Here is a 27547-nt window from a genome sequence, read left to right on the forward strand (position 1 = left end):
TCAAAAACATTAACTTTATACCTCTTTTACTTCTTATCTCAAGTAAATTCATTGATAAGTTGAAAAAATTAAATGTAAAATGTAATAGAAAAGAATGTTATGGCTGCATTAAATTACCTACAGCACCTGGTATTCCCAGGGGGTCTGCCATCCAAGTACTAACCAGGCCCAACACTGCATAGCTTCTACGATCAGACGAGATTGGGCATATCCAGTGTGGTTTGGCTGTAGATGCTCAAAAGCATTAACTTTAGACCTCTATTACTTCTTAACTCAAGTAAATTCATTGATAAGTTGAAAAAATTAAATGTAAAATGTAATAGAAAAGAATGTTATGGCAGTATAAAATGATGTACAGCACCTGGTATTCCCAGGTGTTCTCCCATCCAAGTACTTCCCATGCCCAACACGGCATAGCATCCAAGATCAGACGAGATTGGGCATGTCCAGTGTGGTTTAGCTGTAGGCCCTCAAAAACATTAACTTTAGACCTCTTTTACTTCTTTACTCAAGTAAATTCATTGATAATTTGAAAAAATTAAATGTAAAATGTAATAGATAAGACTGTTATGGCAGTATAATATTACCAACAGCACCTGGTATTCCTAGGTGGTTTCCCATCAAAGTACTTACCAGGCCCAACACTGCATAGCTTCCAAGATCAGACGAGATTGGGCATGTACAGTGTGGCTTGGCTGTAGGTGCTAAAAGCCTTAACTTTAGACCTCTATTACTTCTTAACTCAAGTAAATTCATTGATAAGTTGAAAAAATTAAATGTAAAATGTAATAGAAAAGACTGTTATGGCAGTATAAAATTACCTACAGCACCTGGGATTCCTAGGTGGTCTCCTGTCCAAATACTAACCAGGTCCAACACTGCATAGCTTCCAAGATCAGACGAGATTGGGCATGTCCAGTGTGGTATGGCTGTAGGTGCTCAAAAACATTAACTTTAGACCTCTTTTACTTCTTAACTCAAGTAAATTCTTTGATAAGTTGAAAAAATTAAATGTAAAATGTAATAGAAAAGAATGTTAAGGCTGCATAAAATTACCTACAGCACCTGGTATTCCCAGTTGGTCTCCCATCCAAGTACTAACCAGGCCCAACACTGCATAGCTTCCAAGATCAGACAAGATTGGGCATGTCCAGTGTGATTTGGCTGTAGGTGCTCATAAACATTAACTTTAGACCTCTATTACTTCTTAACTCAAGTAAATTCATTGAAAAGTTGAAAAAATTTAATTTAAAATGTAATAGAAAAGAATGTTATGGCAGTATAAAATTACCTACAGCACATGGTATTCCCAGGTGGTCTCCCATCCAAGTACTAACCAGGCCTAACACTGCATAGCTTCCAAGATCAGACGAGATTAGGCATGTCCAGTGTGGTTTGACTGTAGGTGCTCAAAAACATTAACTTTAGACCTCTTTTACTTCTTAACTCAAGTAAATTTATTGATAAGTTGAAAAAATTAAATTAAAATTTAATAGAAAAGAATGTTATGGCAGTATAAAATTACCTACAGCACCTGGTATTCCCAGGTGGTCTCCCATTCAAGTTCTAACCAGGCCCAAAACTGCATAGCTTCCAAGATCAGACGAGATTGGGCATGTCCAGTGTGGTTTGGCTGTAGGCGCTCAAAAACATTAACTTTAGACCTCTTTTACTTCTTAACTCAAGTAAATTCATTGATAAGTTGAAAAAATTTAATGTAAAATGTAATAGAAAAGAATGTTATGGCAGTATAAAATCACCTACAGCTCCTGGTATTCCCAGGTGGTCTCCCATCCAAGTACTAACCAGGCCCAACACTGCATAGCTTCCAAGATCAGACGAGATTGGGCATGTCCACTGTGGTTGGGTTGTAGGTGCTCAAAAGCATTAAATTTAGACCACTATTACTTCTTAACACAAGTAAATTCATTGATAAGTTGAAAAAATTAAATGTAAAATGTAATTGAAAAGAATGTTATGGCAGTATAAAATTACCTACAGCACCTGGGATTCCTAGGTAGTCTCCCATCCAAGTACTAATCAGTCCCAACACTGCATAGCTTCCAAGATCAGACGAGATTGGGCATGTCCAGTGTGGTTTGGCTGTAGGTGCTCAAAAACATTAACTTTAGACCTCTATTACTTCTTAACTCAAGTAAATTCATTGATAAGTTGAAAAAATTAAATGTAAAATGTAATAGAAAAGAATGTTATGGCAGTATAAAATCACCTACTTCACCTGGTTTTCCCAGGTGGTCTCCCATCCAAGTATTGACCAGGCCCAACACTGCATAGCTACCAAGATAAGACAAGATTTGGCATGTCCAGTGTGGATTGGCTGTAGGTGCTCAAAAGTATTAACTTTAGACCTCTATTACTTCTTATCTCAAGGAAATTCATTGATAAGTTGAAAAAATTAAATGTAAAATGTAATAGAAATGAATGTTATGGCAGTATAAAATTTCGTACAACACCTGGTATCCCCAGGTGGTCTCCCATCCAAGTACTAACCAGGCCCAACACGGCATAGCTTCCAAGATCAGATGAGATTGGGCATGTCCAGTGTGGTTTGGCTGTAGGTGCTCAAAAACATTAACTTTAGACCTCTTTTACTTCTTAACTCAAGTAAATTCAATGATAAGTTGAAAAATTAAATGTAAAATGTAATAGAAAAGAATGTTATGGCAGTATAAAATTACCTACAGCTCCTGGTATTCCCAGGTGGTCTCCCATCCAAGTACTAACCAGGCCCAACACTGCATAGTTTCCAAGATCAGACGAGATTGGGCATGTCCACTGTGGTTGGGCTGTAGGTGCTCAAAAACATTAACTTTAGACCTCTATTACTTCTTAACTCAAATAAATTCATTGATAAGTTGAAAAAATTAAATGTAAAATGTAATAGAAAAGAATGTTATGGCAGTATAAAATTACCTACAGCACCTGGTATTCCCAGGTGGTCTCCCGTCCAAGTACTAACCAGGCCCAACACTGCATAGCTACTAAGATCTGACGAGATTGGGCATGTCCAGTGTGGTTTGGCTGTAGGTGCTCAAAAACATTAACTTTAGACCTCTTTTACTTCTTAACTCAAGTAAATTCATTGATAAGTTGAAAAAATTAAATGTAAAATGTAATAGAACAGAATGTTTTGGCTGTCTAAAATTACCTATAGCACCTGGTATTCCCTGGTGGTCTCCCATCCAAGTACAAACCAGGCCCAACACTGCATAGCTACCAAGATCAGACAGGATTGGGCATGTCCACTGTGATTTGGCTTTAGGTTCTCAAAAGCATTAACTTTAGTCCTCTATTACTTCTTAACTAAAGTAAATTCATTGATAAGTTGAAATAATGTAATGTAAAATGTAATAGAAAAGAATGTTATGGCTGCATAAAATTACCTACAGCACCTGGTATTCCCAGGTGGTCTCCCATCCAAGTACTAACCAGGCCCAACACTGCATAGTTTCCAAGATCAGACGAGATTGGGCATGTCCAGTGTGGTTTGGCTGTAGGTGCTAAAAGCCTTAACTTTAGACCTCTATTACTTCTTAACTCAAGTAAATTCATTGATAAGTTGAAAAAAATAAATGTAAAATGTATTAGAAAAGACTGTTATGGCAGTATAAAATTACCTACAGCACCTCGGATTCCTAGGTGGTCTCCCATCCAAGTATTAACCAGGTCCAACACTGCATAGCTTCCAAGATCAGACGAGATTGGGCATGTCCAGTGTGGTTTGGCTGTAGGTGCTCAAAAACATTAACTTTATACCTCTTTTACTTCTTAACTCAAGTAAATTCATTGATAAGTTGAAAAAATTAAATGTAAAATGTAATAGAAAAGAATGTTATGGCTGCATTAAATTACCTACAGCACCTGGTATTCCCAGGGGGTCTCCCATCCAAGTACTAACCAGGCCCAACACTGCATAGCTTCTTCGATCAGACGAGATTGGGCATATCCAGTGTGGTTAGACTGTAGATGCTCAAAAGCATTAACTTTAGACCTCTATTACTTCTTAACTCAAGTAAATTCATTGATAAGTTGAAAAAATTAAATGTAAAATGTAATAGAAAAGACTGTTATGGCAGTATAAAATGATGTACAGCACCTGGTATTCCCAGGTGTTCTCCCATCCAAGTACTTCCCATGCCCAACACGGCATAGCATCCAAGATCAGACGAGATTGGGCATGTCCAGTGTGGTTTAGCTGTAGGCCCTCAAAAACATTAACTTTAGACCTCTTTTACTTCTTTACTCAAGTAAATTCATTGATAATTTGAAAAAATTAAATGTAAAATGTAATAGATAAGACTGTTATGGCAGTATAATATTACCAACAGCACCTGGTATTCTTAGGTGGTTTCCCATCCAAGTACTTACCAGGCCCAACACTGCATAGCTTCCAAGATCAGATGAGATTGGGCATGTACAGTGTGGTTTGGCTGGAGGTGCTAAAAGCCTTAACTTTAGACCTCTATTACTTCTTAACTCAAGTAAATTCATTGATAAGTTGAAAAAATTAAATGTAAAATGTAATAGAAAAGACTGTTATGGCAGTATAAAATTACCTACAGCACCTGGGATTCCTAGGTGGTCTCCTGTCCAAGTACTAACCAGGTCCAACACTGCATAGCTTCCAAGATCAGACGAGATTGGGCATGTCCAGTGTGGTATGGCTGTAGGTGCTCAAAAACCTTAACTTTAGACCTCTTTTACTTCTTAACTCAAGTAAATTCTTTGATAAGTTGAAAAAATTAAATGTAAAATGTAATAGAAAAGAATGTTAAGGCTGCATAAAATTACCTACAGCACCTGGTATTCCCAGGTGGTCTCCAATCCAAGTACTAACCAGGCCCAACACTGCATAGCTTCCAAGATCAGACAAGATTGGGCATGTCCAGTGTGGTTTGGCTGTAGGTGCTCATAAACATTAACTTTAGACCTCTATTACTTCTTAACTCAAGTAAATTCATTGAAAAGTTGAAAAAATTTAATTTAAAATGTAATAGAAAAGAATGTTATGGCAGTTTAAAATTTCCTACAGCACCTGGTATTCCCAGGTGGTCTCCCATCCAAGTTCTAACCAGGCCCAACATTGCATAGCTTCCAAGTTCAGATGAGATTGGGCATGTCCAGTGTGGTTTGGCTGTAGGTGCTCAAAAACATTAACTTTAGACCTCTTTTACTTCTTAACTCAAGTAAATTCAATGATAAGTTGAAAAATGAAATGTAAAATGTAATAGAAAAGAATGTTATGGCAGTATAAAATTACCTACAGCTCCTGGTATTCCCAGGTGGTCTCCCATCCAAGTACTAACCAGACCCAACACTGCATAGCTTCCAAGATCAGACGAGATTGGGCATGTCCAGTGTGGTTTGGCTGTAGGTGCTCAAAAACATTAACTTTAGACCTCTATTACTTCTTAACTCAAGTAAATTCATTGATAAGTTGAAAAAATTAAATGTAAAATGTAATAGAAAAGAATGTTATAGCAGTATAAAATTACCTATTGCACCTGGTATTCCCAGGTGTATTCCCATCCAAGTACTAACCAGGCCCAACACTGCATAGCTTCCAAGATCAGACAACATTGGCCATGTCCAGTGTGGTTTGGCTATAGGTTCTGAAAAATATTAACTTTAGACCTCTTTTACTTCTTAAATCAAGTAAATTCATTGCTAAGTTGACAAAATGTAATAGAAAAGAATGTTATGGCTATATAAAATTACCTACAGCACCTGGTATTCCCAGGTGGTCTCCCATCCAAGTAATAACCAGGCCCAACACTGCATAGTTTCCAAGATCAGACGAGATTGGGCATGTCCAGTGTGGTTTGGCTGTAGGTGATAAAAGCCTTAACTTTAGACCTCTATTACTTCTTAACTCAAGTAAATTCATTGATAAGTTGAAAAAATTAAATGAAAAATGTAATAGAAAAGACTGTTATGGCAGTATAAAATTACCTACAGCACCTGGTATTCCCATCCAAGTACTAACCATGCCCAACACTGCATAGCTTCCAAGATCAGGCAACATTGGCCATGTCCAGTGTGGTTTGGCTATAGGTGCTGAAAAATATTAACTTTAGACCTCTTTTACTTCTTAACTCAAGTAAATTCATTGCTAAGTTGAAAAAATGTAATGTAAAATGTAACAGAAAAGAATGTTATGGCTATATAAAATTACCTACAGCACCTGGTATTCCCAGGTGGTCTCCCATCCAAGTACTAACCAGGCCCAACACTGCATAGCTTTCAAGATCAGACGAGACTGGGCATATCCAGTGTGGTTTGGCTGTAGGTGCTCAAAAACATTAACTTTATACCTCTTTTACTTCTTAACTCAAGTAAATTCATTGATAAGTTGAAAAAATTAAATGTAAAATGTAATAGAAAAGAATGTTATGGCTGCATTAAATTACCTACAGCACCTGGTATTCCCAGGTGGTTTCCCATCCAAGTACTAACCAGGCCCAACACTGCATAGCTTCCAAGATCAGACAAGATTGGGCATGTCCAGTGTGGTTTGGCTGTAGGCGCTCAAAAACATTAACTTTAGACCTCTTTTACTTCTTAACTCAAGTAAATTAATTGATAAGTTGAAAAAATGTAATGTAAAATGTAATAGAAAAGAATGTTATGGCAGTATAAAATTACCTACAGCTCCTGGTATTCCCAGGTGGTCTCCCATCCAAGTACTAACCAGGCCCAACACTGCATAGCTTCCAAGATCAGACGAGATTGGGCATGTCCACTGTGGTTGGGTTGTAGGTGCTCAAATGTATTAAATTTAGACCGCTATTACTTCTTAACACAAGTAAATTCATTGATAAGTTGAAAAAATTAAATGTAAAATGTAATAGAAAAGAATGTTATGGCAGTATAAAATTACCTACAGCACCTGGGATTCCTAGGTAGTCTCCCATCCAAGTACTAATCAGTCCCAACACTGCATAGCTTCCAAGATCAGACGAGATTGGGCATGTCCAGTGTGGTTTGGCTGTAGGTGCTCAAAAACATTAACTTTAGACCTCTATTACTTCTTAACTCAAGTAAATTCATTGATAAGTTGAAAAAATTAAATGTAAAATGTAATAGAAAAGAATGTTATGGCAGTATAAAATCACCTACTGCACCTGGTTTTCCCAGGTGGTCTCCCATCCAAGTATTGACCAGGCCCAACACTGCATAGCTACCAAGATAAGACAAGATTTGGCATGTTCAGTGTGGATTGGCTGTAGGTGTTCAAAAGTATTAACTTTAGACCTCTATTACTTCTTAACTCAAGGAAATTCATTGATAAGTTGAAAAAATTAAATGTAAAATGTAATAGAAATTAATGTTATGGCAGTATAAAATTTCGTACAGCACCTGGTATCCCCAGGTGGTCTCCCATCCAAGTACTAACCAGGCCCAACACTGCATAGCTTCCAAGATCAGACGAGATTGGGCATGTCCAGTGTGGTTTGGCTGTAGGTGATCAGAAACATTAACTTTAGACCTCTTTTACTTCTTAACTCAAGTAAATTCAATGATAAGTTGAAAAATTAAATGTAAAATGTAATAGAAAAGAATGTTATGGCAGTATAAAATTACCTACAGCTCCAGGTATTCCCAGGTGGTCTCCCATCCAAGTACTAACCAGGCCCAACACTGCATAGTTTCCAAGATCAGACGAGATTGGGCATGTCCACTGTGGTTGGGCTGTAGGTGCTCAAAAACATTAACTTTAGACCTCTATTACTTCTTAACTCAAGTAAATTCATTGATAAGTTGAAAAAATTAAATGTAAAATGTAATAGAAAAGAATGTTATGGCAGTATAAAATTACCTACAGCACCTGGAATTCCCAGGTGGTCTCCCGTCCAAGTACTAACCAGGCCCAACACTGCATAGCTACTAAGATCAGACGAGATTGGGCATGTCCAGTGTGGTTTGGCTGTAGGTGCTCAAAAACATTAACTTTAGACCTCTTTTACTTCTTAACTCAAGTAAATTCATTGATAAGTTGAAAAAATGAAATGTAAAATGTAATAGAACAGAATGTTTTGGCTGTCTAAAATTACCTATAGCACCTGGTATTCCCTGGTGGTCTCCCATCCAATTACAAATCAGGCCCAACACTGCATAGCTACCAAGATCAGACAGGATTGGGCATGTCCACTGTGGTTTGGCTGTAGCTTCTCAAAAGCATTAACTTTAGACCTCTATTACTTCTTAACTAAAGTAAATTCATTGATAAATTGAAAAAATGTAATGTAAAATGTAATAGAAAAGAATGTTATGGCTGCATAAAATTACCTACAGCACCTGGTATTCCTAGGTGGTCTCCCATCCAAGTACTAACCAGGCCCAACACTGCATAGTTTCCAAGATCAGATGAGATTGGGCATGTCCAGTGTGGTTTGGCTGTAGGTGCTCAAAAACATTAACTTTATACCTCTTTTACTTCTTAACTCAAGTAAATTCATTGATAAGTTGAAAAAATTAAATGTAAAATGTAATAGAAAAGAATGTTATGGCTGCATTAAATTACCTACAGCACCTGGTATTCCCAGGGGGTCTGCCATCCAAGTACTAACCAGGCCCAACACTGCATAGCTTCTACGATCAGACGAGATTGGGCATATCCAGTGTGGTTTGGCTGTAGATGCTCAAAAGCATTAACTTTAGACCTCTATTACTTCTTAACTCAAGTAAATTCATTGATAAGTTGAAAAAATTAAATGTAAAATGTAATAGAAAAGAATGTTATGGCAGTATAAAATGATGTACAGCACCTGGTATTCCCAGGTGTTCTCCCATCCAAGTACTTCCCATGCCCAACACGGCATAGCATCCAAGATCAGACGAGATTGGGCATGTCCAGTGTGGTTTAGCTGTAGGCCCTCAAAAACATTAACTTTAGACCTCTTTTACTTCTTTACTCAAGTAAATTCATTGATAATTTGAAAAAATTAAATGTAAAATGTAATAGATAAGACTGTTATGGCAGTATAATATTACCAACAGCACCTGGTATTCCTAGGTGGTTTCCCATCAAAGTACTTACCAGGCCCAACACTGCATAGCTTCCAAGATCAGACGAGATTGGGCATGTACAGTGTGGTTTGGCTGTAGGTGCTAAAAGCCTTAACTTTAGACCTCTATTACTTCTTAACTCAAGTAAATTCATTGATAAGTTGAAAAAATTAAATGTAAAATGTAATAGAAAAGACTGTTATGGCAGTATAAAATTACCTACAGCACCTGGGATTCCTAGGTGGTCTCCTGTCCAAATACTAACCAGGTCCAACACTGCATAGCTTCCAAGATCAGACGAGATTGGGCATGTCCAGTGTGGTATGGCTGTAGGTGCTCAAAACTTTAACTTTAGACCTCTTTTACTTCTTAACTCAAGTAAATTCTTTGATAAGTTGAAAAAATTAAATGTAAAATGTAATAGAAAAGAATGTTAAGGCTGCATAAAATTACCTACAGCACCTTGTATTCCCAGGAGGTCTACCATCCAAGTACTAACCAGGCCCAACACTGCATAGCTTCCAAGATCAGACAAGATTGGGCATGTCCAGTGTGATTTGGCTGTAGGTGCTCATAAACATTAACTTTAGACCTCTATTACTTCTTAACTCAAGTAAATTCATTGAAAAGTTGAAAAAATTTAATTTAATATGTAATAGAAAAGAATGTTATGGCAGTATAAAATTACCTACAGCACATGGTATTCCCAGGTGGTCTCCCATCCAAGTACTAACCAGGCCTAACACTGCATAGCTTCCAAGATCAGACGAGATTGGGCATGTCCAGTGTGGTTTGACTGTAGGTGCTCAAAACCATTAACTTTAGACCTCTTTTACTTCTTAACTCAAGTAAATTTATTGATAAGTTGAAAAAATTAAATTAAAATTTAATAGAAAAGAATGTTATGGCAGTATAAAATTACCTACAGCACCTGGTATTCCCAGGTGGTCTCCCATCCAAGTACTAACCAGGCCCAACACTGCATAGCTTCCAAGATCAGACGAGATTGGGCATGTCCACTCTGGTTGGGCTGTAGGTGCTCAAAAACATTAACTTTAGACCTCTATTACTTCTTAACTCAAGTAAATTCATTGATAAGTTGAAAAAATTAAATGTAAAATGTAATAGAAAAGAATGTTAAGGCTGCATAAAATTACCTACAGCACCTGGTATTCCCAGGTGGTCTCCAATCCAAGTACTAACCAGGCCCAACACTGCATAGCTTCCAAGATCAGACAAGATTGGGCATGTCCAGTGTGGTTTGGCTGTAGGCGCTCAAAAACATTAACTTTAGACCTCTTTTACTTCTTAACTCAAGTAAATTCATTGATAAGTTGAAAAAATGTAATGTAAAATGTAATAGAAAAGAATGTTATGGCAGTATAAAATTACCTACAGCTCCTGGTATTCCCAGGCGGTCTCCCATCCAAGTACTAACCAGGCCCAACACTGCACAGCTTCCAAGATCAGATGAGATTGGGCATGTCCACTGTGGTTGGGTTGTAGGTGCTCAAATGTATTAAATTTAGACCGCTATTACTTCTTAACACAAGTAAATTCATTGATAAGTTGAAAAAATTAAATGTAAAATGTAATAGAAAAGAATGTTATGGCAGTATAAAATTACCTACAGCACCTGGGATTCCTAGGTAGTCTCCCATCCAAGTACTAATCAGTCCCAACACTGCATAGCTTCCAAGATCAGACGAGATTGGGCATGTCCAGTGTGGTTTGGCTGTAGGTGCTCAAAAACATTAACTTTAGACCTCTATTACTTCTTAACTCAAGTAAATTCATTGATAAGTTGAAAAAATTAAATGTAAAATGTAATAGAAAAGAATGTTATGGCAGTATAAAATCACCTACTGCACCTGGTTTTCCCAGGTGGTCTCCCATCCAAGTATTGACCAGGCCCAACACTGCATAGCTACCAAGATAAGACAAGATTTGGCATGTCCAGTGTGGATTGGCTGTAGGTGCTCAAAAGTATTAACTTTAGACCTCTATTACTTCTTAACTCAAGGAAATTCATTGATAAGTTGAAAAAATTAAATGTAAAATGTAATAGAAATGAATGTTATGGCAGTATAAAATTTCGTACAGCACCTGGTATCCCCAGGTGGTCTCCCATCCAAGTACTAACCAGGCCCAACACTGCATAGCTTCCAAGATCAGACGAGATTGGGCATGTCCAGTGTGGTTTGGCTGTAGGTGATCAAAAACATTAACTTTAGACCTCTTTTACTTCTTAACTCAAGTAAATTCAATGATAAGTTGAAAAATTAAATGTAAAATGTAATAGAAAAGAATGTTATGGCAGTATAAAATTACCTACAGCTCCAGGTATTCCCAGGTGGTCTCCCATCCAAGTGCTAACCAGGCCCAACACTGCATAGCTTCCAAGATCAGACGAGATTGGGCATGTCCACTGTGGTTGGGCTGTAGGTGCTCAAAAACATTAACTTTAGACCTCTATTACTTCTTAACTCAAGTAAATTCATTGATAAGTTGAAAAAATTAAATGTAAAATGTAATAGAAAAGAATGTTATAGCAGTATAAAATTACCTATTGCACCTGGTATTCCCAGGTGTATTCCCATCCAAGTACTAACCATGCCCAACACTGCATAGCTTCCAAGATCAGACAACATTGGCCATGTCCAGTGTGGTTTGGCTATAGGTTCTGAAAAATATTAACTTTAGACCTCTTTTACTTCTTAAATCAAGTAAATTCATTGCTAAGTTGACAAAATGTAATAGAAAAGAATGTTATGGCTATATAAAATTACCTACAGCACCTGGTATTCCCAGGTGGTCTCCCATCCATGTAATAACCAGGCCCAACACTGCATAGTTTCCAAGATCAGACGAGATTGGGCATGTCCAGTGTGGTTTGGCTGTAGGTGATAAAAGCTTTAACTTTAGACCTCTATTACTTCTTAACTCAAGTAAATTCATTGATAAGTTGAAAAAATTAAATGAAAAATGTAATAGAAAAGACTGTTATGGCAGTATAAAATTACCTACAGCACCTGGTATTCCCTGGTGGATTCCCATCCAAGTACTAACCATGCCCAACACTGCATAGCTTCCAAGATCAGGCAACATTGGCCATGTCCAGTGTGGTTTGGCTATAGGTGCTGAAAAATATTAACTTTAGACCTCTTTTACTTCTTAACTCAAGTAAATTCATTGCTAAGTTGAAAAAATGTAATGTAAAATGTAATAGAAAAGAATGTTATGGCTGCATTAAATTACCTACAGCACCTGGTATTCCCAGGGGGTCTCCCATCCAAGTACTAACCAGGCCCAACACTGCATAGCTTTCAAGATCAGACGAGACTGGGCATATCCAGTGTGGTTTGGCTGTAGGTGCTCAAAAACATTAACTTTATACCTCTTTTACTTCTTAACTCAAGAAAATTCATTGATAAGTTGAAAAAATTAAATGTAAAATGTAATAGAAAAGAATGTTATGGCTGCATTAAATTACCTACAGCACCTGGTATTCCCAGGTGGTTTCCCATCCAAGTACTAACCAGGCCCAACACTGCATAGCTTCCAAGATCAGACAAGATTGGGCATGTCCAGTGTGGTTTGGCTGTAGGCGCTCAAAAACATTAACTTTAGACCTCTTTTACTTCTTAACTCAAGTAAATTCATTGATAAGTTGAAAAAATGTAATGTAAAATGTAATAGAAAAGAATGTTATGGCAGTATAAAATTACCTACAGCTCCTGGTTTTCCCAGGTGGTCTCCCATCCAAGTACTAACCAGGCCCAACACTGCATAGCTTCCAAGATCAGACGAGATTGGGCATGTCCACTGTGGTTGGGTTGTAGGTGCTCAAAAGTATTAAATTTAGACCGCTATTACTTCTTAACACAAGTAAATTCATTGATAAGTTGAAAAAATTAAATGTAAAATGTAATAGAAAAGAATGTTATGGCAGTATAAAATTACCTACAGCACCTGGGATTCCTAGGTAGTCTCCCATCCAAGTACTAATCAGTCCCAACACTGCATAGCTTCCAAGATCAGACGAGATTGGGCATGTCCAGTGTGGTTTGGCTGTAGGTGCTCAAAAACATTAACTTTAGACCTCTATTACTTCTTAACTCAAGTAAATTCATTGATAAGTTGAAAAAATTAAATGTAAAATGTAATAGAAAAGAATGTTATGGCAGTATAAAATCACCTACTGCACCTGGTTTTCCCAGGTGGTCTCCCATCCAAGTATTGACCAGGCCCAACACTGCATAGCTACCAAGATAAGACAAGATTTGGCATGTCCAGTGTGGATTGGCTGTAGGTACTCAAAAGTATTAACTTTAGACCTCTATTACTTCTTAACTCAAGGAAATTCATTGATAAGTTGAAAAAATTAAATGTAAAATGTAATAGAAATGAATGTTATGGCAGTATAAAATTTCGTACAGCACCTGGTATCTCCAGGTGGTCTCCCATCCAAGTACTAACCAGGCCCAACACTGCATAGCTTCCAAGATCAGACGAGATTGGGCATGTCCAGTGTGGTTTGGCTGTAGGTGATCAAAAACATTAACTTTAGACCTCTTTTACTTCTTAACTCAAGTAAATTCAATGATAAGTTGAAAAATTAAATGTAAAATGTAATAGAAAAGAATGTTATGGCAGTATAAAATTACCTACAGCTCCAGGTATTCCCAGGTGGTCTCCCATCCAAGTACTAACCAGGCCCAACACTGCATAGCTTCCAAGATCAGACGAGATTGGGCATGTCCAGTGTGGTTTGGCTGTAGGTGATCAAAAACATTAACTTTAGACCTCTTTTACTTCTTAACTCAAGTAAATTCAATGATAAGTTGAAAAAATTAAATGTAAAATGTAATAGAAAAGAATGTTATGGCTGCATTAAATTACCTACAGCACCTGATATTCCCAGGGGGTCTCCCATCCAAGTACTAACCAGGCCCAACACTGCATAGCTTCTACGATCAGACGAGATTGGGCATATCCAGTGTGGTTAGACTGTAGATGCTCAAAAGCATTAACTTTAGACCTCTATTACTTCTTAACTCAAGTAAATTCATTGATAAGTTGAAAAAATTAAATGTAAAATGTAATAGAAAAGACTGTTATGGCAGTATAAAATGATGTACAGCACCTGGTATTCCCAGGTGTTCTCCCATCCAAGTACTTCCCATGCCCAACACGGCATAGCATCCAAGATCAGACGAGATTGGGCATGTCCAGTGTGGTTTAGCTGTAGGCCCTCAAAAACATTAACTTTAGACCTCTTTTACTTCTTTACTCAAGTAAATTCATTGATAATTTGAAAAAATTAAATGTAAAATGTAATTGATAAGACTGTTATGGCAGTATAATATTACCAACAGCACCTGGTATTCTTAGGTGGTTTCCCATCCAAGTACTTACCAGGCCCAACACTGCATAGCTTCCAAGATCAGATGAGATTGGGCATGTACAGTGTGGTTTGGCTGGAGGTGCTAAAAGCCTTAACTTTAGACCTCTATTACTTCTTAACTCAAGTAAATTCATTGATAAGTTGAAAAAATTAAATGTATAATGTAATAGAAAAGACTGTTATGGCAGTATAAAATTACCTACAGCACCTGGGATTCCTAGGTGGTCTCCTGTCCAAATACTAACCAGGTCCAACACTGCATAGCTTCCAAGATCAGACGAGATTGGGCATGTCCAGTGTGGTATGGCTGTAGGTGCTCAAAAACATTAACTTTAGACCTCTTTTACTTCTTAACTCAAGTAAATTCTTTGATAAGTTGAAAAAATTTAATGTAAAATGTAATAGAAAAGAATGTTAAGGCTGCATAAAATTACCTACAGCACCTGGTATTCCCAGGTGGTCTCCAATCCAAGTACTAACCAGGCCCAACACTGCATAGCTTCCAAGATCAGACAAGATTGGGCATGTCCAGTGTGGTTTGGCTGTAGGTGCTCATAAACATTAACTTTAGACCTCTATTACTTCTTAACTCAAGTAAATTCATTGAAAAGTTGAAAAAATTTAATTTAAAATGTAATAGAAAAGAATGTTATGGCAGTTTAAAATTTCCTACAGCACCTGGTATTCCCAGGTGGTCTCCCATCCAAGTTCTAACCAGGCCCAACATTGCATAGCTTCCAAGTTCAGATGAGATTGGGCATGTCCAGTGTGGTTTGGCTGTAGGTGCTCAAAAACATTAACTTTAGACCTCTTTTACTTCTTAACTCAAGTAAATTCAATGATAAGTTGAAAAATGAAATGTAAAATGTAATAGAAAAGAATGTTATGGCAGTATAAAATTACCTACAGCTCCTGGTATTCCCAGGTGGTCTCCCATCCAAGTACTAACCAGGCCCAACACTGCATAGCTTCCAAGATCAGACGAGATTGGGCATGTCCAGTGTGGTTTGGCTGTAGGTGCTCAAAAACATTAACTTTAGACCTCTATTACTCCTTAACTCAAGTAAATTCATTGATAAGTTGAAAAAATTAAATGTAAAATGTAATAGAAAAGAATGTTATAGCAGTATAAAATTACCTATTGCACCTGGTATTCCCAGGTGTATTCCCATCCAAGTACTAACCATGCCCAACACTGCATAGCTTCCAAGATCAGACAACATTGGCCATGTCCAGTGTGGTTTGGCTATAGGTTCTGAAAAATATTAACTTTAGACCTCTTTTACTTCTTAAATCAAGTAAATTCATTGCTAAGTTGACAAAATGTAATAGAAAAGAATGTTATGGCTATATAAAATTACCTACAGCACCTGGTATTCCCAGGTGGTCTCCCATCCAAGTACTAACCAGGCCCAACACTGCATAGTTTCCAAGATCAGACGAGATTGGGCATGTCCAGTGTGGTTTGGCTGTAGGTGATAAAAGCCTTAACTTTAGACCTCTATTACTTCTTAACTCAAGTAAATTCATTGATAAGTTGAAAAAATTAAATGAAAAATGTAATAGAAAAGACTGTTATGGCAGTATAAAATTACCTACCGCACCTGGTATTCCCAGGTGGATTCCCATCCAAGTACTAACCATGCCCAACACTGCATAGCTTCCAAGATCAGGCAACATTGGCCATGTCCAGTGTGGTTTGGCTATAGGTGCTGAAAAATATTAACTTTAGACCTCTTTTACTTCTTAACTCAAGTAAATTCATTGCTAAGTTGAAAAAATGTAATGTAAAATGTAACAGAAAAGAATGTTATGGCTATATAAAATTACCTACAGCACCTGGTATTCCCAGGTGGTCTCCCATCCAAGTACTAACCAGGCCCAACACTGCATAGCTTTCAAGATCAGACGAGACTGGGCATATCCAGTGTGGTTTGGCTGTAGGTGCTCAAAAACATTAACTTTATACCTCTTTTACTTCTTAACTCAAGTAAATTCATTGATAAGTTGAAAAAATTAAATGTAAAATGTAATAGAAAAGAATGTTATGGCTGCATTAAATTACCTACAGCACCTGGTATTCCCAGGTGGTTTCCCATCCAAGTACTAACCAGGCCCAACACTGCATAGCTTCCAAGATCAGACAAGATTGGGCATGTCCAGTGTGGTTTGGCTGTAGGCGCTCAAAAACATTAACTTTAGACCTCTTTTACTTCTTAACTCAAGTAAATTAATTGATAAGTTGAAAAAATGTAATGTAAAATGTAATAGAAAAGAATGTTATGGCAGTATAAAATTACCTACAGCTCCTGGTATTCCCAGGTGGTCTCCCATCCAAGTACTAACCAGGCCCAACACTGCATAGCTTCCAAGATCAGACGAGATTGGGCATGTCCACTGTGGTTGGGTTGTAGGTGCTCAAATGTATTAAATTTAGACCGCTATTACTTCTTAACACAAGTAAATTCATTGATAAGTTGAAAAAATTAAATGTAAAATGTAATAGAAAAGAATGTTATGGCAGTATAAAATTACCTACAGCACCTGGGATTCCTAGGTAGTCTCCCATCCAAGTACTAATTAGTCCCAACACTGCATAGCTTCCAAGATCAGACGAGATTGGGCATGTCCAGTGTGGTTTGGCTGTAGGTGCTCAAAAACATTAACTTTAGACCTCTTTTACTTCTTAACTCAAGTAAATTAATTGATAAGTTGAAAAAATGTAATGTAAAATGTAATAGAAAAGAATGTTATGGCAGTATAAAATTACCTACAGCTCCTGGTATTCCCAGGTGGTCTCCCATCCAAGTACTAACCAGGCCCAACACTGCATAGCTTCCAAGATCAGACGAGATTGGGCATGTCCACTGTGGTTGGGTTGTAGGTGCTCAAATGTATTAAATTTAGACCTCTATTACTTCTTAACTCAAGTAAATTCATTGATAAGTTGAAAAAATTAAATGTAAAATGTAATAGAAAAGAATGTTATGGCAGTATAAAATCACCTACTGCACCTGGTTTTCCCAGGTGGTCTCCCATCCAAGTATTGACCAGGCCCAACACTGCATAGCTACCAAGATAAGACAAGATTTGGCATGTTCAGTGTGGATTGGCTGTAGGTGTTCAAAAGTATTAACTTTAGACCTCTATTACTTCTTAACTCAAGGAAATTCATTGATAAGTTGAAAAAATTAAATGTAAAATGTAATAGAAATGAATGTTATGGCAGTATAAAATTTCGTACAGCACCTGGTATCCCCAGGTGGTCTCCCATCCAAGTACTAACCAGGCCCAACACTGCATAGCTTCCAAGATCAGACGAGATTGGGCATGTCCAGTGTGGTTTGGCTGTAGGTGATCAGAAACATTAACTTTAGACCTCTTTTACTTCTTAACTCAAGTAAATTCAATGATAAGTTGAAAAATTAAATGTAAAATGTAATAGAAAAGAATGTTATGGCAGTATAAAATTACCTACAGCTCCAGGTATTCCCAGGTGGTCTCCCATCCAAGTACTAACCAGGCCCAACACTGCATAGTTTCCAAGATCAGACGAGATAGGGCATGTCCACTGTGGTTGGGCTGTAGGTGCTCAAAAACATTAACTTTAGACCTCTATTACTTCTTAACTCAAGTAAATTCATTGATAAGTTGAAAAAATTAAATGTAAAATGTAATAGAAAAGAATGTTATGGCAGTATAAAATTACCTACAGCACCTGGAATTCCCAGGTGGTCTCCCGTCCAAGTACTAACCAGGCCCAACACTGCATAGCTACTAAGATCAGACGAGATTGGGCATGTCCAGTGTGGTTTGGCTGTAGGTGCTCAAAAACATTAACTTTAGACCTCTTTTACTTCTTAACTCAAGTAAATTCATTGATAAGTTGAAAAAATGAAATGTAAAATGTAATAGAACAGAATATTTTGGCTGTCTAAAATTACCTATAGCACCTGGTATTCCCTGGTGGTCTCCCATCCAAGTACAAATCAGGCCCAACACTGCATAGCTACCAAGAACAGACAGGATTGGGCATGTCCACTGTGGTTTGGCTGTAGCTTCTCAAAAGCATTAACTTTAGACCTCTATTACTTCTTAACTAAAGTAAATTCATTGATAAATTGAAAAAATGTAATGTAAAATGTAATAGAAAAGAATGTTATGGCTGCATAAAATTACCTACAGCACCTGGTATTCCTAGATGGTCTCCCATCCAAGTACTAACCAGGCCCAACACTGCATAGTTTCCAAGATCAGACGAGATTGGGCATGTCCAGTGTGGTTTGGCTGTAGGTGCTCAAAAACATTAACTTTATACCTCTTTTACTTCTTAACTCAAGTAAATTCATTGATAAGTTGAAAAAATTAAATGTAAAATGTAATAGAAAAGAATGTTATGGCTGCATTAAATTACCTACAGCACCTGGTATTCCCAGGGGGTCTGCCATCCAAGTACTAACCAGGCCCAACACTGCATAGCTTCTACGATCAGACGAGATTGGGCATATCCAGTGTGGTTTGGCTGTAGATGCTCAAAAGCATTAACTTTAGACCTCTATTAGTTCTTAACTCAAGTAAATTCATTGATAAGTTGAAAAAATTAAATGTAAAATGTAATAGAAAAGAATGTTATGGCAGTATAAAATGATGTACAGCACCTGGTATTCCCAGGTGTTCTCCCATCCAAGTACTTCCCATGCCCAACACGGCATAGCATCCAAGATCAGACGAGATTGGGCATGTCCAGTGTGGTTTAGCTGTAGGCCCTCAAAAACATTAACTTTAGACCTCTTTTACTTCTTTACTCAAGTAAATTCATTGATAAGTTGAAAAAATTAAATGTAAAATGTAATAGATAAGACTGTTATGGCAGTATAATATTACCAACAGCACCTGGTATTCCTAGGTGGTTTCCCATCAAAGTACTTACCAGGCCCAACACTGCATAGCTTCCAAGATCAGACGAGATTGGGCATGTACAGTGTGGTTTGGCTGTAGGTGCTAAAAGCCTTAACTTTAGACCTCTATTACTTCTTAACTCAAGTAAATTCATTGATAAGTTGAAAAAATTAAATGTAAAATGTAATAGAAAAGACTGTTATGGCAGTATAAAATTACCTACAGCACCTGGGATTCCTAGGTGGTCTCCTGTCCAAATACTAACCAGGTCCAACGCTGCATAGCTTCCAAGATCAGACGAGATTGGGCATGTCCAGTGTGGTATGGCTGTAGGTGCTCAAAAACTTTAACTTTAGACCTCTTTTACTTCTTAACTCAAGTAAATTCTTTGATAAGTTGAAAAAATTAAATGTAAAATGTAATAGAAAAGAATGTTAAGGCTGCATAAAATTACCTACAGCACCTGGTATTCCCAGGAGGTCTCCCATCCAAGTACTAACCAGGCCCAACACTGCATAGCTTCCAAGATCAGACAAGATTGGGCATGTCCAGTGTGATTTGGCTGTAGGTGGTCATAAACATTAACTTTAGACCTCTATTACTTCTTAACTCAAGTAAATTCATTGAAAAGTTGAAAAAATTTAATTTAATATGTAATAGAAAAGAATGTTATGGCAGTATAAAATTACCTACAGCACATGGTATTCCCAGGTGGTCTCCCATCCAAGTACTAACCAGGCCTAACACTGCATAGCTTCCAAGATCAGACGAGATTGGGCATGTCCAGTGTGGTTTGACTGTAGGTGCTCAAAACCATTAACTTTAGACCTCTTTTACTTCTTAACTCAAGTAAATTTATTGATAAGTTGAAAAAATTAAATTAAAATTTAATAGAAAAGAATGTTATGGCAGTATAAAATTACCTACAGCACCTGGTATTCCCAGGTGGTCTCCCATCCAAGTACTAACCAGGCCCAACACTGCATAGCTTCCAAGATCAGACGAGATTGGGCATGTCCACTCTGGTTGGGCTGTAGGTGCTCAAAAACATTAACTTTAGACCTCTATTACTTCTTAACTCAAGTAAATTCATTGATAAGTTGAAAAAATTAAATGTAAAATGTAATAGAAAAGAATGTTAAGGCTGCATAAAATTACCTACAGCACCTGGTATTCCCAGGTGGTCTCCAATCCAAGTACTAACCAGGCCCAACACTGCATAGCTTCCAAGATCAGACAAGATTGGGCATGTCCAGTGTGGTTTGGCTGTAGGCGCTCAAAAACATTAACTTTAGACCTCTTTTACTTCTTAACTCAAGTAAATTCATTGATAAGTTGAAAAAATGTAATGTAAAATGTAATAGAAAAGAATGTTATGGCAGTATAAAATTACCTACAGCTCCTGGTATTCCCAGGTGGTCTCCCATCCAAGTACTAACCAGGCCCAACACTGCACAGCTTCCAAGATCAGACGAGATTGGGCATGTCCACTGTGGTTGGGTTGTAGGTGCTCAAATGTATTAAATTTAGACCACTATTACTTCTTAACACAAGTAAATTCATTGATAAGTTGAAAAAATTAAATGTAAAATGTAATAGAAAAGAATGTTATGGCAGTATAAAATTACCTACAGCACCTGGGATTCCTAGGTAGTCTCCCATCCAAGTACTAATCAGTCCCAACACTGCATAGCTTCCAAGATCAGACGAGATTGGGCATGTCCAGTGTGGTTTGGCTGTAGGTGCTCAAAAACATTAACTTTAGACCTCTATTACTTCTTAACTCAAGTAAATTCATTGATAAGTTGAAAAAATTAAATGTAAAATGTAATAGAAAAGAATGTTATGGCAGTATAAAATCACCTACTGCACCTGGTTTTCCCAGGTGGTCTCCCATCCAAGTATTGACCAGGCCCAACACTGCATAGCTACCAAGATAAGACAAGATTTGGCATGTCCAGTGTGGATTGGCTGTAGGTGCTCAAAAGTATTAACTTTAGACCTCTATAACTTCTTAACTCAAGTAAATTCTTTGATAAGTTGAAAAAATTAAATGTAAAATGTAATAGAAAAGAATGTTAAGGCTGCATAAAATTACCTACAGCACCTGGTATTCCCAGGTGGTCTCCAATCCAAGTACTAACCAGGCCCAACACTGCATAGCTTCCAAGATCAGACAAGATTGGGCATGTCCAGTGTGGTTTGGCTGTAGGTGCTCATAAACATTAACTTTAGACCTCTATTACTTCTTAACTCAAGTAAATTCATTGAAAAGTTGAAAAAATTTAATTTAAAATGTAATAGAAAAGAATGTTATGGCAGTTTAAAATTTCCTACAGCACCTGGTATTCCCAGGTGGTCTCCCATCCAAGTTCTAACCAGGCCCAACATTGCATAGCTTCCAAGTTCAGATGAGATTGGGCATGTCCAGTGTGGTTTGGCTGTAGGTGCTCAAAAACATTAACTTTAGACCTCTTTTACTTCTTAACTCAAGTAAATTCAATGATAAGTTGAAAAATGAAATGTAAAATGTAATAGAAAAGAATGTTATGGCAGTATAAAATTACCTACAGCTCCTGGTATTCCCAGGTGGTCTCCCATCCAAGTACTAACCAGACCCAACACTGCATAGCTTCCAAGATCAGACGAGATTGGGCATGTCCAGTGTGGTTTGGCTGTAGGTGCTCAAAAACATTAACTTTAGACCTCTATTACTTCTTAACTCAAGTAAATTCATTGATAAGTTGAAAAAATTAAATGTAAAATGTAATAGAAAAGAATGTTATAGCAGTATAAAATTACCTATTGCACCTGGTATTCCCAGGTGTATTCCCATCCAAGTACTAACCAGGCCCAACACTGCATAGCTTCCAAGATCAGACAACATTGGCCATGTCCAGTGTGGTTTGGCTATAGGTTCTGAAAAATATTAACTTTAGACCTCTTTTACTTCTTAAATCAAGTAAATTCATTGCTAAGTTGACAAAATGTAATAGAAAAGAATGTTATGGCTATATAAAATTACCTACAGCACCTGGTATTCCCAGGTGGTCTCCCATCCAAGTAATAACCAGGCCCAACACTGCATAGTTTCCAAGATCAGACGAGATTGGGCATGTCCAGTGTGGTTTGGCTGTAGGTGATAAAAGCCTTAACTTTAGACCTCTATTACTTCTTAACTCAAGTAAATTCATTGATAAGTTGAAAAAATTAAATGAAAAATGTAATAGAAAAGACTGTTATGGCAGTATAAAATTACCTACAGCACCTGGTATTCCCATCCAAGTACTAACCATGCCCAACACTGCATAGCTTCCAAGATCAGGCAACATTGGCCATGTCCAGTGTGGTTTGGCTATAGGTGCTGAAAAATATTAACTTTAGACCTCTTTTACTTCTTAACTCAAGTAAATTCATTGCTAAGTTGAAAAAATGTAATGTAAAATGTAACAGAAAAGAATGTTATGGCTATATAAAATTACCTACAGCACCTGGTATTCCCAGGTGGTCTCCCATCCAAGTACTAACCAGGCCCAACACTGCATAGCTTTCAAGATCAGACGAGACTGGGCATATCCAGTGTGGTTTGGCTGTAGGTGCTCAAAAACATTAACTTTATACCTCTTTTACTTCTTAACTCAAGTAAATTCATTGATAAGTTGAAAAAATTAAATGTAAAATGTAATAGAAAAGAATGTTATGGCTGCATTAAATTACCTACAGCACCTGGTATTCCCAGGTGGTTTCCCATCCAAGTACTAACCAGGCCCAACACTGCATAGCTTCCAAGATCAGACAAGATTGGGCATGTCCAGTGTGGTTTGGCTGTAGGCGCTCAAAAACATTAACTTTAGACCTCTTTTACTTCTTAACTCAAGTAAATTAATTGATAAGTTGAAAAAATGTAATGTAAAATGTAATAGAAAAGAATGTTATGGCAGTATAAAATTACCTACAGCTCCTGGTATTCCCAGGTGGTCTCCCATCCAAGTACTAACCAGGCCCAACACTGCATAGCTTCCAAGATCAGACGAGATTGGGCATGTCCACTGTGGTTGGGTTGTAGGTGCTCAAATGTATTAAATTTAGACCGCTATTACTTCTTAACACAAGTAAATTCATTGATAAGTTGAAAAAATTAAATGTAAAATGTAATAGAAAAGAATGTTATGGCAGTATAAAATTACCTACAGCACCTGGGATTCCTAGGTAGTCTCCCATCCAAGTACTAATCAGTCCCAACACTGCATAGCTTCCAAGATCAGACGAGATTGGGCATGTCCAGTGTGGTTTGGCTGTAGGTGCTCAAAAACATTAACTTTAGACCTCTATTACTTCTTAACTCAAGTAAATTCATTGATAAGTTGAAAAAATTAAATGTAAAATGTAATAGAAAAGAATGTTATGGCAGTATAAAATCACCTACTGCACCTGGTTTTCCCAGGTGGTCTCCCATCCAAGTATTGACCAGGCCCAACACTGCATAGCTACCAAGATAAGACAAGATTTGGCATGTTCAGTGTGGATTGGCTGTAGGTGTTCAAAAGTATTAACTTTAGACCTCTATTACTTCTTAACTCAAGGAAATTCATTGATAAGTTGAAAAAATTAAATGTAAAATGTAATAGAAATTAATGTTATGGCAGTATAAAATTTCGTACAGCACCTGGTATCCCCAGGTGGTCTCCCATCCAAGTACTAACCAGGCCCAACACTGCATAGCTTCCAAGATCAGACGAGATTGGGCATGTCCAGTGTGGTTTGGCTGTAGGTGATCAGAAACATTAACTTTAGACCTCTTTTACTTCTTAACTCAAGTAAATTCAATGATAAGTTGAAAAATTAAATGTAAAATGTAATAGAAAAGAATGTTATGGCAGTATAAAATTACCTACAGCTCCAGGTATTCCCAGGTGGTCTCCCATCCAAGTACTAACCAGGCCCAACACTGCATAGTTTCCAAGATCAGACGAGATTGGGCATGTCCACTGTGGTTGGGCTGTAGGTGCTCAAAAACATTAACTTTAGACCTCTATTACTTCTTAACTCAAGTAAATTCATTGATAAGTTGAAAAAATTAAATGTAAAATGTAATAGAAAAGAATGTTATGGCAGTATAAAATTACCTACAGCACCTGGAATTCCCAGGTGGTCTCCCGTCCAAGTACTAACCAGGCCCAACACTGCATAGCTACTAAGATCAGACGAGATTGGGCATGTCCAGTGTGGTTTGGCTGTAGGTGCTCAAAAACATTAACTTTAGACCTCTTTTACTTCTTAACTCAAGTAAATTCATTGATAAGTTGAAAAAATGAAATGTAAAATGTAATAGAACAGAATGTTTTGGCTGTCTAAAATTACCTATAGCACCTGGTATTCCCTGGTGGTCTCCCATCCAAGTACAAATCAGGCCCAACACTGCATAGCTACCAAGATCAGACAGGATTGGGCATGTCCACTGTGGTTTGGCTGTAGCTTCTCAAAAGCATTAACTTTAGACCTCTATTACTTCTTAACTAAAGTAAATTCATTGATAAATTGAAAAAATGTAATGTAAAATGTAATAGAAAAGAATGTTATGGCTGCATAAAATTACCTACAGCACCTGGTATTCCTAGGTGGTCTCCCATCCAAGTACTAACCAGGCCCAACACTGCATAGTTTCCAAGATCAGATGAGATTGGGCATGTCCAGTGTGGTTTGGCTGTAGGTGCTCAAAAACATTAACTTTATACCTCTTTTACTTCTTAACTCAAGTAAATTCATTGATAAGTTGAAAAAATTAAATGTAAAATGTAATAGAAAAGAATTTTATGGCTGCATTAAATTACCTACAGCACCTGGTATTCCCAGGGGGTCTGCCATCCAAGTACTAACCAGGCCCAACACTGCATAGCTTCTACGATCAGACGAGATTGGGCATATCCAGTGTGGTTTGGCTGTAGATGCTCAAAAGCATTAACTTTAGACCTCTATTACTTCTTAACTCAAGTAAATTCATTGATAAGTTGAAAAAATTAAATGTAAAATGTAATAGAAAAGAATGTTATGGCAGTATAAAATGATGTACAGCACCTGGTATTCCCAGGTGTTCTCCCATCCAAGTACTTCCCATGCCCAACACGGCATAGCATCCAAGATCAGACGAGATTGGGCATGTCCAGTGTGGTTTAGCTGTAGGCCCTCAAAAACATTAACTTTAGACCTCTTTTACTTCTTTACTCAAGTAAATTCATTGATAATTTGAAAAAATTAAATGTAAAATGTAATAGATAAGACTGTTATGGCAGTATAATATTACCAACAGCACCTGGTATTCCTAGGTGGTTTCCCATCAAAGTACTTACCAGGCCCAACACTGCATAGCTTCCAAGATCAGACGAGATTGGGCATGTACAGTGTGGTTTGGCTGTAGGTGCTAAAAGCCTTAACTTTAGACCTCTATTACTTCTTAACTCAAGTAAATTCATTGATAAGTTGAAAAAATTAAATGTAAAATGTAATAGAAAAGACTGTTATGGCAGTATAAAATTACCTACAGCACCTGGGATTCCTAGGTGGTCTCCTGTCCAAATACTAACCAGGTCCAACACTGCATAGCTTCCAAGATCAGACGAGATTGGGCATGTCCAGTGTGGTATGGCTGTAGGTGCTCAAAACTTTAACTTTAGACCTCTTTTACTTCTTAACTCAAGTAAATTCTTTGATAAGTTGAAAAAATTAAATGTAAAATGTAATAGAAAAGAATGTTAAGGCTGCATAAAATTACCTACAGCACCTTGTATTCCCAGGAGGTCTACCATCCAAGTACTAACCAGGCCCAACACTGCATAGCTTCCAAGATCAGACAAGATTGGGCATGTCCAGTGTGATTTGGCTGTAGGTGCTCATAAACATTAACTTTAGACCTCTATTACTTCTTAACTCAAGTAAATTCATTGAAAAGTTGAAAAAATTTAATTTAATATGTAATAGAAAAGAATGTTATGGCAGTATAAAATTACCTACAGCACATGGTATTCCCAGGTGGTCTCCCATCCAAGTACTAACCAGGCCTAACACTGCATAGCTTCCAAGATCAGACGAGATTGGGCATGTCCAGTGTGGTTTGACTGTAGGTGCTCAAAACCATTAACTTTAGACCTCTTTTACTTCTTAACTCAAGTAAATTTATTGATAAGTTGAAAAAATTAAATTAAAATTTAATAGAAAAGAATGTTATGGCAGTATAAAATTACCTACAGCACCTGGTATTCCCAGGTGGTCTCCCATCCAAGTACTAACCAGGCCCAACACTGCATAGCTTCCAAGATCAGACGAGATTGGGCATGTCCACTCTGGTTGGGCTGTAGGTGCTCAAAAACATTAACTTTAGACCTCTATTACTTCTTAACTCAAGTAAATTCATTGATAAGTTGAAAAAATTAAATGTAAAATGTAATAGAAAAGAATGTTAAGGCTGCATAAAATTACCTACAGCACCTGGTATTCCCAGGTGGTCTCCAATCCAAGTACTAACCAGGCCCAACACTGCATAGCTTCCAAGATCAGACAAGATTGGGCATGTCCAGTGTGGTTTGGCTGTAGGCGCTCAAAAACATTAACTTTAGACCTCTTTTACTTCTTAACTCAAGTAAATTCATTGATAAGTTGAAAAAATGTAATGTAAAATGTAATAGAAAAGAATGTTATGGCAGTATAAAATTACCTACAGCTCCTGGTATTCCCAGGCGGTCTCCCATCCAAGTACTAACCAGGCCCAACACTGCACAGCTTCCAAGATCAGACGAGATTGGGCATGTCCACTGTGGTTGGGTTGTAGGTGCTCAAATGTATTAAATTTAGACCGCTATTACTTCTTAACACAAGTAAATTCATTGATAAGTTGAAAAAATTAAATGTAAAATGTAATAGAAAAGAATGTTATGGCAGTATAAAATTACCTACAGCACCTGGGATTCCTAGGTAGTCTCCCATCCAAGTACTAATCAGTCCCAACACTGCATAGCTTCCAAGATCAGATGAGATTGGGCATGTCCAGTGTGGTTTGGCTGTAGGTGCTCAAAAACATTAACTTTAGACCTCTATTACTTCTTAACTCAAGTAAATTCATTGATAAGTTGAAAAAATTAAATGTAAAATGTAATAGAAAAGAATGTTATGGCAGTATAAAATCACCTACTGCACCTGGTTTTCCCAGGTGGTCTCCCA

General features: G+C 37.3%; 4 non-coding genes and 90 pseudogenes across 4 annotated transcripts; all 94 read right to left on the bottom strand.

The window, feature by feature from the left end:
• Window positions 1-114: 114 nt before the first annotated feature.
• LOC148463197 (5S ribosomal RNA) lies at window positions 115-233 on the bottom strand (annotated as a pseudogene).
• Window positions 234-584: 351 nt separating this feature from the next.
• Window positions 585-703, bottom strand: LOC148463198 (5S ribosomal RNA; annotated as a pseudogene).
• A 115-nt stretch (window positions 704-818) lies between these two features.
• LOC148463199 (5S ribosomal RNA) lies at window positions 819-937 on the bottom strand (annotated as a pseudogene).
• A 116-nt stretch (window positions 938-1053) lies between these two features.
• Window positions 1054-1172, bottom strand: LOC148463200 (5S ribosomal RNA; annotated as a pseudogene).
• Window positions 1173-1288: 116 nt separating this feature from the next.
• On the bottom strand, window positions 1289-1407 carry LOC148463201 (5S ribosomal RNA; annotated as a pseudogene).
• A 115-nt stretch (window positions 1408-1522) lies between these two features.
• On the bottom strand, window positions 1523-1641 carry LOC148463202 (5S ribosomal RNA; annotated as a pseudogene).
• Window positions 1642-1757: 116 nt separating this feature from the next.
• LOC148463203 (5S ribosomal RNA) lies at window positions 1758-1876 on the bottom strand (annotated as a pseudogene).
• Window positions 1877-1992: 116 nt separating this feature from the next.
• On the bottom strand, window positions 1993-2111 carry LOC148463204 (5S ribosomal RNA; annotated as a pseudogene).
• A 351-nt stretch (window positions 2112-2462) lies between these two features.
• On the bottom strand, window positions 2463-2581 carry LOC148463205 (5S ribosomal RNA; annotated as a pseudogene).
• Window positions 2582-2696: 115 nt separating this feature from the next.
• Window positions 2697-2815, bottom strand: LOC148463206 (5S ribosomal RNA; annotated as a pseudogene).
• A 116-nt stretch (window positions 2816-2931) lies between these two features.
• On the bottom strand, window positions 2932-3050 carry LOC148463207 (5S ribosomal RNA; annotated as a pseudogene).
• A 116-nt stretch (window positions 3051-3166) lies between these two features.
• On the bottom strand, window positions 3167-3285 carry LOC148463208 (5S ribosomal RNA; annotated as a pseudogene).
• A 116-nt stretch (window positions 3286-3401) lies between these two features.
• LOC148463209 (5S ribosomal RNA) lies at window positions 3402-3520 on the bottom strand. Its single transcript, XR_015874465.1, has one exon. It is a non-coding gene; the product is annotated as a 5S ribosomal RNA (ribosomal RNA).
• A 115-nt stretch (window positions 3521-3635) lies between these two features.
• LOC148463210 (5S ribosomal RNA) lies at window positions 3636-3754 on the bottom strand (annotated as a pseudogene).
• A 116-nt stretch (window positions 3755-3870) lies between these two features.
• LOC148463211 (5S ribosomal RNA) lies at window positions 3871-3989 on the bottom strand (annotated as a pseudogene).
• A 351-nt stretch (window positions 3990-4340) lies between these two features.
• LOC148463212 (5S ribosomal RNA) lies at window positions 4341-4459 on the bottom strand (annotated as a pseudogene).
• A 115-nt stretch (window positions 4460-4574) lies between these two features.
• On the bottom strand, window positions 4575-4693 carry LOC148463213 (5S ribosomal RNA; annotated as a pseudogene).
• Window positions 4694-4809: 116 nt separating this feature from the next.
• LOC148463214 (5S ribosomal RNA) lies at window positions 4810-4928 on the bottom strand (annotated as a pseudogene).
• A 116-nt stretch (window positions 4929-5044) lies between these two features.
• LOC148463215 (5S ribosomal RNA) lies at window positions 5045-5163 on the bottom strand (annotated as a pseudogene).
• A 115-nt stretch (window positions 5164-5278) lies between these two features.
• LOC148463216 (5S ribosomal RNA) lies at window positions 5279-5397 on the bottom strand (annotated as a pseudogene).
• Window positions 5398-5736: 339 nt separating this feature from the next.
• On the bottom strand, window positions 5737-5855 carry LOC148463217 (5S ribosomal RNA; annotated as a pseudogene).
• Window positions 5856-6193: 338 nt separating this feature from the next.
• On the bottom strand, window positions 6194-6312 carry LOC148463218 (5S ribosomal RNA; annotated as a pseudogene).
• Window positions 6313-6428: 116 nt separating this feature from the next.
• Window positions 6429-6547, bottom strand: LOC148463219 (5S ribosomal RNA; annotated as a pseudogene).
• Window positions 6548-6663: 116 nt separating this feature from the next.
• LOC148463220 (5S ribosomal RNA) lies at window positions 6664-6782 on the bottom strand (annotated as a pseudogene).
• Window positions 6783-6898: 116 nt separating this feature from the next.
• On the bottom strand, window positions 6899-7017 carry LOC148463221 (5S ribosomal RNA; annotated as a pseudogene).
• Window positions 7018-7368: 351 nt separating this feature from the next.
• On the bottom strand, window positions 7369-7487 carry LOC148463222 (5S ribosomal RNA; annotated as a pseudogene).
• Window positions 7488-7602: 115 nt separating this feature from the next.
• LOC148463223 (5S ribosomal RNA) lies at window positions 7603-7721 on the bottom strand (annotated as a pseudogene).
• Window positions 7722-7837: 116 nt separating this feature from the next.
• Window positions 7838-7956, bottom strand: LOC148463224 (5S ribosomal RNA; annotated as a pseudogene).
• Window positions 7957-8307: 351 nt separating this feature from the next.
• LOC148463225 (5S ribosomal RNA) lies at window positions 8308-8426 on the bottom strand. Its single transcript, XR_015873934.1, has one exon. It is a non-coding gene; the product is annotated as a 5S ribosomal RNA (ribosomal RNA).
• Window positions 8427-8542: 116 nt separating this feature from the next.
• LOC148463226 (5S ribosomal RNA) lies at window positions 8543-8661 on the bottom strand (annotated as a pseudogene).
• A 351-nt stretch (window positions 8662-9012) lies between these two features.
• On the bottom strand, window positions 9013-9131 carry LOC148463227 (5S ribosomal RNA; annotated as a pseudogene).
• Window positions 9132-9246: 115 nt separating this feature from the next.
• LOC148463228 (5S ribosomal RNA) lies at window positions 9247-9365 on the bottom strand (annotated as a pseudogene).
• A 115-nt stretch (window positions 9366-9480) lies between these two features.
• On the bottom strand, window positions 9481-9599 carry LOC148463229 (5S ribosomal RNA; annotated as a pseudogene).
• Window positions 9600-9715: 116 nt separating this feature from the next.
• LOC148463230 (5S ribosomal RNA) lies at window positions 9716-9834 on the bottom strand (annotated as a pseudogene).
• Window positions 9835-9949: 115 nt separating this feature from the next.
• On the bottom strand, window positions 9950-10068 carry LOC148463231 (5S ribosomal RNA; annotated as a pseudogene).
• A 116-nt stretch (window positions 10069-10184) lies between these two features.
• LOC148463232 (5S ribosomal RNA) lies at window positions 10185-10303 on the bottom strand (annotated as a pseudogene).
• A 116-nt stretch (window positions 10304-10419) lies between these two features.
• LOC148463233 (5S ribosomal RNA) lies at window positions 10420-10538 on the bottom strand (annotated as a pseudogene).
• Window positions 10539-10654: 116 nt separating this feature from the next.
• Window positions 10655-10773, bottom strand: LOC148463234 (5S ribosomal RNA; annotated as a pseudogene).
• Window positions 10774-11124: 351 nt separating this feature from the next.
• Window positions 11125-11243, bottom strand: LOC148463235 (5S ribosomal RNA; annotated as a pseudogene).
• Window positions 11244-11358: 115 nt separating this feature from the next.
• LOC148463236 (5S ribosomal RNA) lies at window positions 11359-11477 on the bottom strand (annotated as a pseudogene).
• A 339-nt stretch (window positions 11478-11816) lies between these two features.
• Window positions 11817-11935, bottom strand: LOC148463237 (5S ribosomal RNA; annotated as a pseudogene).
• A 350-nt stretch (window positions 11936-12285) lies between these two features.
• On the bottom strand, window positions 12286-12404 carry LOC148463238 (5S ribosomal RNA; annotated as a pseudogene).
• Window positions 12405-12520: 116 nt separating this feature from the next.
• Window positions 12521-12639, bottom strand: LOC148463239 (5S ribosomal RNA; annotated as a pseudogene).
• Window positions 12640-12755: 116 nt separating this feature from the next.
• LOC148463240 (5S ribosomal RNA) lies at window positions 12756-12874 on the bottom strand (annotated as a pseudogene).
• Window positions 12875-12990: 116 nt separating this feature from the next.
• On the bottom strand, window positions 12991-13109 carry LOC148463241 (5S ribosomal RNA; annotated as a pseudogene).
• A 351-nt stretch (window positions 13110-13460) lies between these two features.
• Window positions 13461-13579, bottom strand: LOC148463242 (5S ribosomal RNA; annotated as a pseudogene).
• Window positions 13580-13694: 115 nt separating this feature from the next.
• LOC148463243 (5S ribosomal RNA) lies at window positions 13695-13813 on the bottom strand (annotated as a pseudogene).
• A 116-nt stretch (window positions 13814-13929) lies between these two features.
• LOC148463244 (5S ribosomal RNA) lies at window positions 13930-14048 on the bottom strand (annotated as a pseudogene).
• Window positions 14049-14399: 351 nt separating this feature from the next.
• LOC148463245 (5S ribosomal RNA) lies at window positions 14400-14518 on the bottom strand (annotated as a pseudogene).
• A 115-nt stretch (window positions 14519-14633) lies between these two features.
• On the bottom strand, window positions 14634-14752 carry LOC148463246 (5S ribosomal RNA; annotated as a pseudogene).
• A 116-nt stretch (window positions 14753-14868) lies between these two features.
• LOC148463247 (5S ribosomal RNA) lies at window positions 14869-14987 on the bottom strand (annotated as a pseudogene).
• Window positions 14988-15103: 116 nt separating this feature from the next.
• On the bottom strand, window positions 15104-15222 carry LOC148463248 (5S ribosomal RNA; annotated as a pseudogene).
• A 115-nt stretch (window positions 15223-15337) lies between these two features.
• Window positions 15338-15456, bottom strand: LOC148463249 (5S ribosomal RNA; annotated as a pseudogene).
• Window positions 15457-15795: 339 nt separating this feature from the next.
• LOC148463250 (5S ribosomal RNA) lies at window positions 15796-15914 on the bottom strand. The gene has a single exon (XR_015874466.1). It is a non-coding gene; the product is annotated as a 5S ribosomal RNA (ribosomal RNA).
• Window positions 15915-16264: 350 nt separating this feature from the next.
• LOC148463251 (5S ribosomal RNA) lies at window positions 16265-16383 on the bottom strand (annotated as a pseudogene).
• A 116-nt stretch (window positions 16384-16499) lies between these two features.
• Window positions 16500-16618, bottom strand: LOC148463252 (5S ribosomal RNA; annotated as a pseudogene).
• Window positions 16619-16734: 116 nt separating this feature from the next.
• On the bottom strand, window positions 16735-16853 carry LOC148463253 (5S ribosomal RNA; annotated as a pseudogene).
• Window positions 16854-16969: 116 nt separating this feature from the next.
• LOC148463254 (5S ribosomal RNA) lies at window positions 16970-17088 on the bottom strand (annotated as a pseudogene).
• A 116-nt stretch (window positions 17089-17204) lies between these two features.
• On the bottom strand, window positions 17205-17323 carry LOC148463255 (5S ribosomal RNA; annotated as a pseudogene).
• A 351-nt stretch (window positions 17324-17674) lies between these two features.
• LOC148463256 (5S ribosomal RNA) lies at window positions 17675-17793 on the bottom strand (annotated as a pseudogene).
• Window positions 17794-17908: 115 nt separating this feature from the next.
• Window positions 17909-18027, bottom strand: LOC148463257 (5S ribosomal RNA; annotated as a pseudogene).
• Window positions 18028-18143: 116 nt separating this feature from the next.
• On the bottom strand, window positions 18144-18262 carry LOC148463258 (5S ribosomal RNA; annotated as a pseudogene).
• Window positions 18263-18613: 351 nt separating this feature from the next.
• LOC148463259 (5S ribosomal RNA) lies at window positions 18614-18732 on the bottom strand (annotated as a pseudogene).
• A 116-nt stretch (window positions 18733-18848) lies between these two features.
• LOC148463260 (5S ribosomal RNA) lies at window positions 18849-18967 on the bottom strand (annotated as a pseudogene).
• A 351-nt stretch (window positions 18968-19318) lies between these two features.
• Window positions 19319-19437, bottom strand: LOC148463261 (5S ribosomal RNA; annotated as a pseudogene).
• A 115-nt stretch (window positions 19438-19552) lies between these two features.
• LOC148463262 (5S ribosomal RNA) lies at window positions 19553-19671 on the bottom strand (annotated as a pseudogene).
• Window positions 19672-19787: 116 nt separating this feature from the next.
• LOC148463263 (5S ribosomal RNA) lies at window positions 19788-19906 on the bottom strand (annotated as a pseudogene).
• Window positions 19907-20022: 116 nt separating this feature from the next.
• LOC148463264 (5S ribosomal RNA) lies at window positions 20023-20141 on the bottom strand (annotated as a pseudogene).
• A 115-nt stretch (window positions 20142-20256) lies between these two features.
• Window positions 20257-20375, bottom strand: LOC148463265 (5S ribosomal RNA; annotated as a pseudogene).
• Window positions 20376-20491: 116 nt separating this feature from the next.
• LOC148463266 (5S ribosomal RNA) lies at window positions 20492-20610 on the bottom strand (annotated as a pseudogene).
• Window positions 20611-20726: 116 nt separating this feature from the next.
• LOC148463267 (5S ribosomal RNA) lies at window positions 20727-20845 on the bottom strand (annotated as a pseudogene).
• A 116-nt stretch (window positions 20846-20961) lies between these two features.
• On the bottom strand, window positions 20962-21080 carry LOC148463268 (5S ribosomal RNA; annotated as a pseudogene).
• Window positions 21081-21431: 351 nt separating this feature from the next.
• LOC148463269 (5S ribosomal RNA) lies at window positions 21432-21550 on the bottom strand (annotated as a pseudogene).
• A 116-nt stretch (window positions 21551-21666) lies between these two features.
• LOC148463270 (5S ribosomal RNA) lies at window positions 21667-21785 on the bottom strand (annotated as a pseudogene).
• Window positions 21786-21900: 115 nt separating this feature from the next.
• LOC148463271 (5S ribosomal RNA) lies at window positions 21901-22019 on the bottom strand (annotated as a pseudogene).
• Window positions 22020-22358: 339 nt separating this feature from the next.
• On the bottom strand, window positions 22359-22477 carry LOC148463272 (5S ribosomal RNA; annotated as a pseudogene).
• A 338-nt stretch (window positions 22478-22815) lies between these two features.
• Window positions 22816-22934, bottom strand: LOC148463273 (5S ribosomal RNA; annotated as a pseudogene).
• A 116-nt stretch (window positions 22935-23050) lies between these two features.
• LOC148463274 (5S ribosomal RNA) lies at window positions 23051-23169 on the bottom strand (annotated as a pseudogene).
• Window positions 23170-23285: 116 nt separating this feature from the next.
• Window positions 23286-23404, bottom strand: LOC148463275 (5S ribosomal RNA; annotated as a pseudogene).
• A 116-nt stretch (window positions 23405-23520) lies between these two features.
• On the bottom strand, window positions 23521-23639 carry LOC148463276 (5S ribosomal RNA; annotated as a pseudogene).
• A 351-nt stretch (window positions 23640-23990) lies between these two features.
• On the bottom strand, window positions 23991-24109 carry LOC148463277 (5S ribosomal RNA; annotated as a pseudogene).
• A 115-nt stretch (window positions 24110-24224) lies between these two features.
• On the bottom strand, window positions 24225-24343 carry LOC148463278 (5S ribosomal RNA; annotated as a pseudogene).
• Window positions 24344-24459: 116 nt separating this feature from the next.
• LOC148463279 (5S ribosomal RNA) lies at window positions 24460-24578 on the bottom strand (annotated as a pseudogene).
• Window positions 24579-24694: 116 nt separating this feature from the next.
• Window positions 24695-24813, bottom strand: LOC148463280 (5S ribosomal RNA; annotated as a pseudogene).
• Window positions 24814-24929: 116 nt separating this feature from the next.
• LOC148463281 (5S ribosomal RNA) lies at window positions 24930-25048 on the bottom strand. Its single transcript, XR_015873935.1, has one exon. It is a non-coding gene; the product is annotated as a 5S ribosomal RNA (ribosomal RNA).
• A 116-nt stretch (window positions 25049-25164) lies between these two features.
• Window positions 25165-25283, bottom strand: LOC148463282 (5S ribosomal RNA; annotated as a pseudogene).
• A 351-nt stretch (window positions 25284-25634) lies between these two features.
• Window positions 25635-25753, bottom strand: LOC148463283 (5S ribosomal RNA; annotated as a pseudogene).
• A 115-nt stretch (window positions 25754-25868) lies between these two features.
• LOC148463284 (5S ribosomal RNA) lies at window positions 25869-25987 on the bottom strand (annotated as a pseudogene).
• A 115-nt stretch (window positions 25988-26102) lies between these two features.
• On the bottom strand, window positions 26103-26221 carry LOC148463285 (5S ribosomal RNA; annotated as a pseudogene).
• A 116-nt stretch (window positions 26222-26337) lies between these two features.
• On the bottom strand, window positions 26338-26456 carry LOC148463286 (5S ribosomal RNA; annotated as a pseudogene).
• Window positions 26457-26571: 115 nt separating this feature from the next.
• LOC148463287 (5S ribosomal RNA) lies at window positions 26572-26690 on the bottom strand (annotated as a pseudogene).
• A 116-nt stretch (window positions 26691-26806) lies between these two features.
• On the bottom strand, window positions 26807-26925 carry LOC148463288 (5S ribosomal RNA; annotated as a pseudogene).
• Window positions 26926-27041: 116 nt separating this feature from the next.
• Window positions 27042-27160, bottom strand: LOC148463289 (5S ribosomal RNA; annotated as a pseudogene).
• Window positions 27161-27276: 116 nt separating this feature from the next.
• LOC148463290 (5S ribosomal RNA) lies at window positions 27277-27395 on the bottom strand (annotated as a pseudogene).
• Window positions 27396-27547: the final 152 nt, after the last annotated feature.

The sequence above is a fragment of the Taudactylus pleione genome, unplaced genomic scaffold (genome assembly GCF_031769625.1).
Source record: "Taudactylus pleione unplaced genomic scaffold, aTauple2 ptg000967l, whole genome shotgun sequence".
Classification (NCBI taxonomy): domain Eukaryota; kingdom Metazoa; phylum Chordata; class Amphibia; order Anura; family Myobatrachidae; genus Taudactylus; species Taudactylus pleione.